Here is an 8822-nt window from a genome sequence, read left to right as displayed (position 1 = left end):
TTTCTTTCTTTCCTTTTTTTTTTTTTTTTTTTTTTTTTTTTTTTTTTTTTTTTTTGGACAGGCAGAGTGGATAGTGAGAGAGACAGAGAGAAAGGTCTTCCTTTGCCGTTGGTTCACCCTCCAATGGCCACGATGGCTGGTGCGCTGCGGCCGGCATACTGCGCTGATCCGAAGCCAGGAGCCAGGTGCTTCTCCTGGTCTCCCATGGGGTGCAGGGCCCAAGCACCTGGGCCATCCTCCACTGCACTCCCTGGCCACAGCAGAGAGCTGGCCTGGAAAAGGGGCAACCGGGACAGAATCTGGCACCCCGACCGGGACTAGAACCCGGTGTGCCGGCGCCGCTAGGTGGAGGATTAGCCTAGTGAGCCGCAGCGCCGGCCAGGGTGCAGTTTCAGTTTAACAAAGTGGAAAGATTCTAGAGACAGAGTGGCGACACTTTCAACATTGTCACTGCACAAGTATTTAACACCACTCAGCTGTGTGCTTAAAAAACGGTGAGCATGCTACAGGCTAGGTGTATTTCAGCATAGCTTAAAGATGGAAAAAAGAATGCAAGAAATCTGAATAAACTAATGTCAGTTAAATACATACAGTGTTTAATTAATTCTTACCAAAGGAAGGGCCATCAAAGGCAGAAGTGCCAGGGCCCATGAAAGATAAAACACAGGCCTAGTGAGGAAAGGCTTCTTCCGTTTAAAACAAACAGAAAAACCAAATACCGGGGGCTGAAATTGCGATGCAGGCTACGACGCCAGTGTCCCACAACCAAGCACCAGTTTGGGTCCCGGCTGCTCCTCTTCTGGTCCAGCTTCCTGCTGCCGCACCTGGGAAAGCAGCAGAAGATGGCCCCGGGAACTTGTGCCTAGCCACCCACATGGCCTCCTGGTTTCGACCTGGCCCAGCCCTGGGGAGTGAACCTGCAGATGGAAGATCTCCTTGGTGAGTGTAGGCGTTCCCCACCATGACACCCCTTTGCTTCTGGGAATTCCTTTCACTTCAGAGTGGCAGGGATCTTTCACAGACCTACAGTTTTTAAAGTAATTTATTTTTTAGTGATTTGAAAGAGAGAGAAGCTTCCATCCACCTGCAACAGCCAGGGCTGGGCCAGGCCCAAGCCTGGAGCCTGGAATTCTATCCTGGTGTCTCTCATAAAGTTGACACCCACCAAGTACTTGAGCCATCATCTGCTGCCTCCCAAGATATACATTAGCAGGAAGCTGGATGGAAGCCAAAAAGACAAGACCAGGCATTCTCGTGGGGAATGGGGGTGTACCAAGTGGCAGCCTGACCCACTGCCCATCCACGACTTATTCCTAAAAGTTCCTTCATGCTATTAGAATCTGTGTGCCCATTTGTTTTTAGCCAAAAAACTTGTCCCGAAGAATTTTGTTTGAAAATGTGCACATGCAGTAGGTCATACCTGTAGGCGCCGGCAGGGGGCGCACAGAGACTTAACCTTAAGCGTGCGCGCTCCAGAGGCGCCAGCACACAGGCTCGCTGGGTGACCTGGGGACCCTGGGCCCTGACATCACCCTGGAGTTTGCTAGGGATGCAGAATCTCAGACCACGCCCCACACCTCTTGCCTGGGGATTTTCGTAAGAAGACGCGTCAGTCATTTATACGCACTTTACAGTTCGCGGAGGGCTGGTTGGAAGTGTCTGGGCGGAGGCAGAGGAGGGGAGGGTGGGACTGGAGGGGCGGGGCGTTTGGCAGTGCTAAGGCTGCAGCCTGGGTTCCTGTGTCCCCTATCAGAGTGGCTGGGTTCAAGTGCAGCTCTGCTCTCCATCCCAGTTCCTGCCAATGCGCACCCTGGGAGGCAGTGGCGATGGCTTAGTACTGGGGTCCCTGCCACCATGTGAGACTCACTGAGTTCTGGGTTCCCGGCTTCCACCTGGCCCAAGCCCTGGCTGTTGTGGCATTTGAAGAGGGATCCAATGTAGGAACCAATGTCTGTGTGTCATGCTGCCTTTCAAATAAATAAAAGTAAATAAGTAAATTTTAAAAAGATGGACTTGAAGCCACCAGAGGGAAGTCAAAGCACCTCACAGGCCACCGACGAACAGGCTTTCCCTTCTCCCACTTCAAATCACTCACTGAGGGGCCGGCGCTGTGGCCTAGCAGGCAAAGCTGCTGCCTACAGGGCCGGCATCCCATATGGACACCAGTTCAAGTCCTGGCTGCTCCACTTCTGATCCAGCTTCCTGCTAATGTGCCTGGGAAAGCAGTAGAAGATAGCCCAAGCCTTTGGGCCCCTGCACCTGTGTGGGAGACCTGGAAGAAGCTCCTGGCTCCTGGCTTTGGTTCAGCCCAACTCTGGCCATTGCAGCCATTTGAGGAGCGAAACACCAGATGGAAGATATTCTCTCTCTCTCTCTCTCTCTCTCTCTCTCTCTCACACACACACACACACACATTCTCTCTCTCTCTTTCCTCTTACCTTCTCTTTGTGTCTATAATTCCACCTTAAAATAAATAAATCTTTTTTAACAATGCTTATTGAGCACCTACTATGTGCTGAGGTTTGGGGATCCAACAATGATCAGAAATACCAGCGTTCATTCGTGCCCCCATAAGGCTTTCAGCTTAGTGGGGACTCGGGGTGCCTGATCCTGCAAGCACATGCAGCCAGCGGCCTCGACCTTGCCCTGCAGGTGCAGAGAGAGGCCTGTGGGAGAGTAAAGGAAGGGGAGGGGAGGGAGGAGGAAGGGGAGAGGGAGGAGGGGGAGGGCTGGTTTATGGCAAACGCTCAGGGATGGCCTCTCTGCAGAAGTGAGCTTTAAGCCTGGGGCTGAGGGACGCCTGGGAGCCAGCCAGGAACAGAGGAGGCGTTGCTGGCAGGGAGGACAGAATGTACAAAGGTCACACCACAGGGAGGAACGTGGCAGCTCAAGGAACTGAAAGAACGGCCTGGAGTGATGCAAGACACGGCCACGGCCAAGGGGGAGGCGGCCGGCAGCAGCCCCTGGGGACCAGGGACGGAGGACGCAGGCTCCACCTCCTGGCACCCAGGTCTCTTCCACAGCTCCTCCTCCCAGGGGCCCAGGTGGACAGGTCACTTCTGTCCATCAAGTTTCCACCTCCCTTGCTGCCTGCTTTCTCCTCTGCCCAGGCTGCCCTCCCCTTGTCACTGTCAGCTCTCCCCGCTGCATCCCCCTCCCCCTCCCCTTCTCCAGGGAATCCTGCTCAACTTCTCCTCCCAACTTGCCCCAGCAACTCAGCCTCCACCTCCAAGACGCCCTCATTCCCTGAAAGACGACCTGCGCTGTGCCAGGGCCGGGCACGTTCCCTGCAGTTTGCACAAACGTCACAGCGGTCTTGTCGGATCGCTACCACCTTCCCAGTGTCACGGTTCAGGAACCTGCGGTGTGGAGAGGCTGCTGTGGTTGGAGATGGGTCGTCCCTGCTGAGACTCATGTTTTAAATTTGGTTGCCGAGGCCAGCATTCTGGTGTAGCAGTTAAAGCCACCATCTACAGTGCCAGCATCCCACATGGGCACCCTTTAGAGTCCCGGTTGTTCCACTTCCGATGCAGCTCCCTGCTAATGCACCTGGAAAGCAGTAGAAGATGGCGCAAGTGCTGGGGCCCCTGCACCCATGTGGGAGACCTGGAAGAAGCTCCTGGCTCCTAGCTCTAGCCATTGTGGCCATTTTGGGTGTGAACTATCAAATGGAAAATCTCTCTCTCTCCTCCTCTCTCCATAATTCTGCCTTTCAAATAAAATAAAAATATTTTTAAAAAAAGGAATTTGAGGCCAGCGCTGTGGCTCACTTGGCTAATCCTCCGCCTGCAGTGCCGGCACCCCGGGTTCTAGTCCCGGTTGGGGCGCCAGATTCTGTCCCGGTTGCCCCTCTTCCAGGCCAGCTCTCTGTTGTGGCCAGGGAGTGCAGTGGAGGACGGCCCAGGTCCTTGGGCCCTGCACCCCATGGGAGACCAGGAGAAGCACCTGGCTCCTGGCTTCAGATCAGCACAGCGCCGGCGGTGGTGGCCATTACAGAGTGAACCAACAGGAAGACCTTTCTCTCTGTCTCTCTCTCACTGTCTCTCTCTCTCTCTCTCTCTCTCTCTCTCTGTCTCTCTCTCTCACTAACTCTGCCTGTCAAAAAAAGGAATTTGATTGCCGCTGCAGTGCAGCGAGGAGGCAGGTGCTTCAGGAGGGATGAATGCATTTCTCCCGAGACTGGATTTGTCCCCTCCGGGTGGGAGTTACATGGTGTCAGGTCTCCCCAGCCCCGCCATCGCCTCCTCCTACTTGCTCTTCCACTCTCTGCTGCAAGGACCTCACCAGAAGCTGAGAAGGTTCTAGAGCCATGTTCTTGGACTTCTAGGGCCATGAGGCAAAATAAACCTTTTTGAATGCTTATTTATTTTTCATCTATTTGAAAGGCAGAGAGAGAATGAATGAACGAATGAATGAAGCCATGGGCTCACTCCCCAGGTGGCAGCAACAGCTGGTGCTGGGTCCGGCTGAAACAGGAGCCAGATACTCCAGTTCTCTAAGCCCTTGAGCCATCATCTGCTGCCATCCAGGGTGCATTAACAGGAAGCTGGAGCCAAAGTGGAGCAGCCAGCACTCTGATGTGGGACGCCTTAGCCCGCTGTGCCACGACAGCCACTCCCTCTTTTTAAATGAATTACCCAGTCTCAGGTATTGTGTTCTTGCAACATAAAACGGACTAAGAGGGTGGTTTCCCCAAGGTTACACAGCTAGAAAGCGCTGGAGCCAACCCCAGCTTCCGGTTGGACACCAGGGACTGCGCGTGGCATCCGACCCTGTGCTACACGGCTGCATTTCAAAAGCCTTAAAGCGCAAGCCTTCCAATCGCCCCCTCGTGACCAAATAACCTTGGATGGCCACCAAATTTAGTCTTAAAGACGTTTGCGGCATGTTTATAATGGTGAAGGAGTTTCTCACTGTGGGGAGCAACTCGGACTAGACTAAGTTACTGGAATTAAGACTTATTCTATGCATCTGCTCTCCCACAATATGGCGCTGGGAGAGGAGTAAACAGCTTCTACACAGCTGCCTCCAGTTCGACCAATAAACTGCAGGAGCTGCTCCTGATTGGAGGAGAGCAGCGTGCTCGGCATGTGGGTAGCAGAGTTGGGATTGGTGGAAGAGGACTATAAAGGAGGAGAGAGACAATATGCACCAGGAACATCCGGATAACATCTGAGCAGCCCCCGAGAGAGCCGGCCGGCGGTGTGCCGCTCCCCCGCGGAAGTGGGGAAAGTGGCAGGGGGAGCCGCCCCTCCATGGAGGTGGAGGGGTCGGCAGCCAACCCGGGAAGGGCCGAGCAGACAAAAGAACAGCGCAGGGTCCTGTGTCGTTCCTCCGCGAATGGGGGAGCGACACTCACCAGCTGCGCAAAGTTGAGACGTTTAGGACGAGCAACCCATCAGCCCCCCCCGGGGGGGGCACCACAGCACAGCAGTGAAGCCGCCCCATTCGCGCCCAGCGTCCTGAAGGGCAGTGTTGGTCTCAGTCCCAGCTGCTCCGCTTTCAGTCCAGCTCGCTGCTGCTGTGCCTGCGAGGCAGCAGAGGATGGCCCCAGAGCCTGCACCCCTGCCACCCCCATGGGAGACCAGGTGGAGCTCCTGGCGCCTGACTTCTGCCTGGCCCAGCCCTGGCTGTGTCAGCCTCTGGGGAGTGAATGAATGGATGAAAGACTCTCTCTCTCTTTCTCTCTCTCTCTCTCACACACACATACACACACACACATCCTGCCTTTAAAATAATCTTTTTAAAGCCCTCTGTGGCTAATCATTACAGCAATTTATAGAAAAATATTTGGTGGCCATGAACTGCCAAGCAGAAAAAAACAGATTGCAAAATAATATTACTACATGGTCCTATTTGTGCAAAAACTACCATCTGAAACCTAAAGTAGGAAATGAATGTGTGCATTGGAATGGCAGGATTACAAAGGTTGGGGGCCAGGGGAGACGCTGTGGTGTAGCGGGTTAACACCCTGGCCCGCAGTGCTGGCATCCCACATGGGCGCTGGTTCTAGACCTGGCTGCTCCACTTCCGATCCAGCTCTCTGCTATGGTCTGGGAAAGCGGTAGCAGATGGCTCAAGTCCTTGGGCCCCTACACCTGTGTGGGAGACCCGGAGGAAGCTCCTGGCTCCTGGCTTCAGATCAGCACAGCTCTGGCCATTGTGGTCAACTGGGGAGTGAACCATCGGACGGAAGACCTCTCTCCCTCTCTCTGCCTCTCCTCTCTTTCTGTGTAACTTTGACTTTCAAATAAATAAATTAATTTAAAAAAAAAAAAGGAAGGTTGGGGGCCGGCGCTGTGGCATAGTGGGTAAAACCTCAGCTGGCAGTGCCAGCATCCCGGTTCTAGTACTTACAGGGGGCACAGTTCTAGTCCCGGCTGCTCCACTTCCGATCCAGGTCTCTGCTGTGGCCTGGGAAAGCAGCAGAAGGTGACACAGGTGCTTGGGCCCCTGCACCCGCGCGGGAGACCCAGAAGAAGTTCCTGGCTTCTGGCTTCAGATTGGTGCAGCTCCAACCGTTGCAGCCAACTGGGGAGTGAACCAGCGGATGGAAGACCTCTCTTGGCTCTCTCTGCCTGTGACTCTCTGTAACTCTACCTTTCTTTTTTTTCTTTTTTTTTTAAGATTAATTTTATTTATTTGAAAGAGTTACAGAGAGAGGTAGAGAAAGAGAGAGAGGTCTTCCATCTGCTGATTCACTCCCCAGATGGCCACAATGGCCAGAGCTGCGCCAATCTGAAGCCAGGAGCCAGGAGTTTCTCCGATCTGAAGTCAGAAGCCAGGAGCTTCTTCCAGGTTCCCCACATGGGTGCAGGGCCCAAGGACTTGGGACATCCTCTACTGCTTTCCCAGGCCATAGCAGAGAGCTGGGTCGGAAGAGGAGCAACCAGGATTAGAACCGGCGCCCATATGGGATGCCAGCGCTTCAGGCCAGGGCTTTAACCTGCTGTGCCACAGCGCCAGCCCCTGTAACTCTACCTTTCAAATAAATGAATAAATCTTAGAAGAAGGAGAAGAAGAAGGGGGAGAAGAAGAAGAAGAAGAATTTGAGAGGCTGACAGTGAGTGCGTCGGTGCCGGCACCGAAGTCCATCTTTATTTTAAGTATTTTCTGAATACCTGCGTTCTCCAAGGTTTCTACCAGGGACATCAATTTCCTTTGGGAAGAGGAAGCAAAGCAAAAACACAAAAAGTAAAGCAAAGTCTGCAGCTTCCCGTTTATTGTGCTCTGCCATCTATTTTACGAAAACACTCTGCTGAGAACATTTTTTATATTACAAAAGTAAGATGGGCAGGCCAAAAACAACGAACTCCGAAAGTACCGACAAGCAAAAAGAAAACAGACGCTCGCTTCCTCCAGCCAGGGACAGCTCCCCCATCCCAACTCACCTTTCCTTACAGGTGGCCCGAAGCCTGCCCCCACTCACAGCCAGAACTAGAAAGAGGCTTCAGATGCCTCTGCGATCCCCAAACTGTTCCCCAGGTGGACCTGTCCAGGCCTCAGCCTGTATCCGGGGTCCGGGGTTCCCGGGGCCCAGAGCTGTGAGAGTGAGCACCACCAGCAAGCCACCAGCAGGCCATCCTACTGCCTCCCCCTCCTTGCCTGGCAAGCTGCAGGGGCTCCAAGCGGCACCTGTGGGACTTTGCCACACCCACAGCTGAAGGGAGTGAAGATTAGTGTGGCCCCAAGACCATGCTAACCCCTCCCCCACGGCCCCTCCAGCAGTGGCTGGCCATCAGCCTGGGGTATGGGATGGCTGCTGGCAGGAGCTGCGTGGGCAGGAGCTGCCGTGAGGGAGGCCACACCAGGCCGGCCACACAGGCTCTGTCTGGGTCATTCCCACACTGCCCTGGCTCCATGCACACGCACCCAGCCCCCACCATCCCCTAGAGTCTCCCCTCCCGAGAAGGAGGGCAGGAGGGGCCTGCAGCTGCTGGCACCCAGCCCCGCTGGGTCCACACCCTCAGCACAGCCCTGGAGCAGAAAATGTTCCTGGAACTGCCGTGCAAGTCAGACCACTCCCAGCTTCTTCAGATGCTGTGGCCGCCGCTCCCGGCCTGGACCACTGCGCCCCCTGTAAGTACACCTGTCCATAGTACAGGTGGGCTCATGCACCTGATCCTTCATGAAACCTCCAAGGGTTTAGCAACTCTGTTCTGTGTGTGTGGCTCTCTCCTCCCTGAGTGCAGCCACAGCCTCTGCTCATTGAGCTCCCTACACGCGCCTGGCATTTCACACACTGGCCACACTCACAGCAGCCTTTCTTTTCTAAGATTTATCTATTTGACAGAGAGAGACAAACACATCTTCTGTCGTTGGTTCACTCCCAAATGCCCATGACAGTAGGAGCTGGGCCAGGCCAAAGCCAGGAGCTAGGAACTCCATCCGGATCTCCCACATGGGTGGCAGGGACCCAAGTCCTTGGACCGTCATCCGCTGTCTTCCGGGGCGCATCAGCAGGGAGCTGGATGGGGAGTGGAGCAGGCGGCACTCAGATGCGCAGTGCGGGCAGCCAGAGCGGCAGTCTAGCCTCTGGGCCTTAGTGACTGCCCACACCACAGTCCTCTTCCTGCATGAGGCCCCGGGGTCCCAAGACTGCTGACACAGACAGGAGGCCCCTCAGTCTCTCCTGACCCCGAAGCATACGCATTGCTCCAAAAACATTGGTGCAGAAGGGAATCAAGACATTAAGCTGAAAAAACCCCATCGTGCTTGCTCTGCGCTGGGTGCTGCCCCTGCTCTGTGCAGGCAGCAGCTCCCCCACCCTCTAACCTGGGCTGCTTCCAGACAGACACTCATTTCTACGAATGAGAAAACAG

Source organism: Oryctolagus cuniculus, chromosome 20, assembly GCF_964237555.1.
Source record: "Oryctolagus cuniculus chromosome 20, mOryCun1.1, whole genome shotgun sequence".
NCBI classification, from domain to species: Eukaryota; Metazoa; Chordata; class Mammalia; order Lagomorpha; family Leporidae; genus Oryctolagus; species Oryctolagus cuniculus.
The sequence above is the reverse complement of the archived record's forward strand: the minus strand, read 5'-3'. Positions refer to the sequence as shown.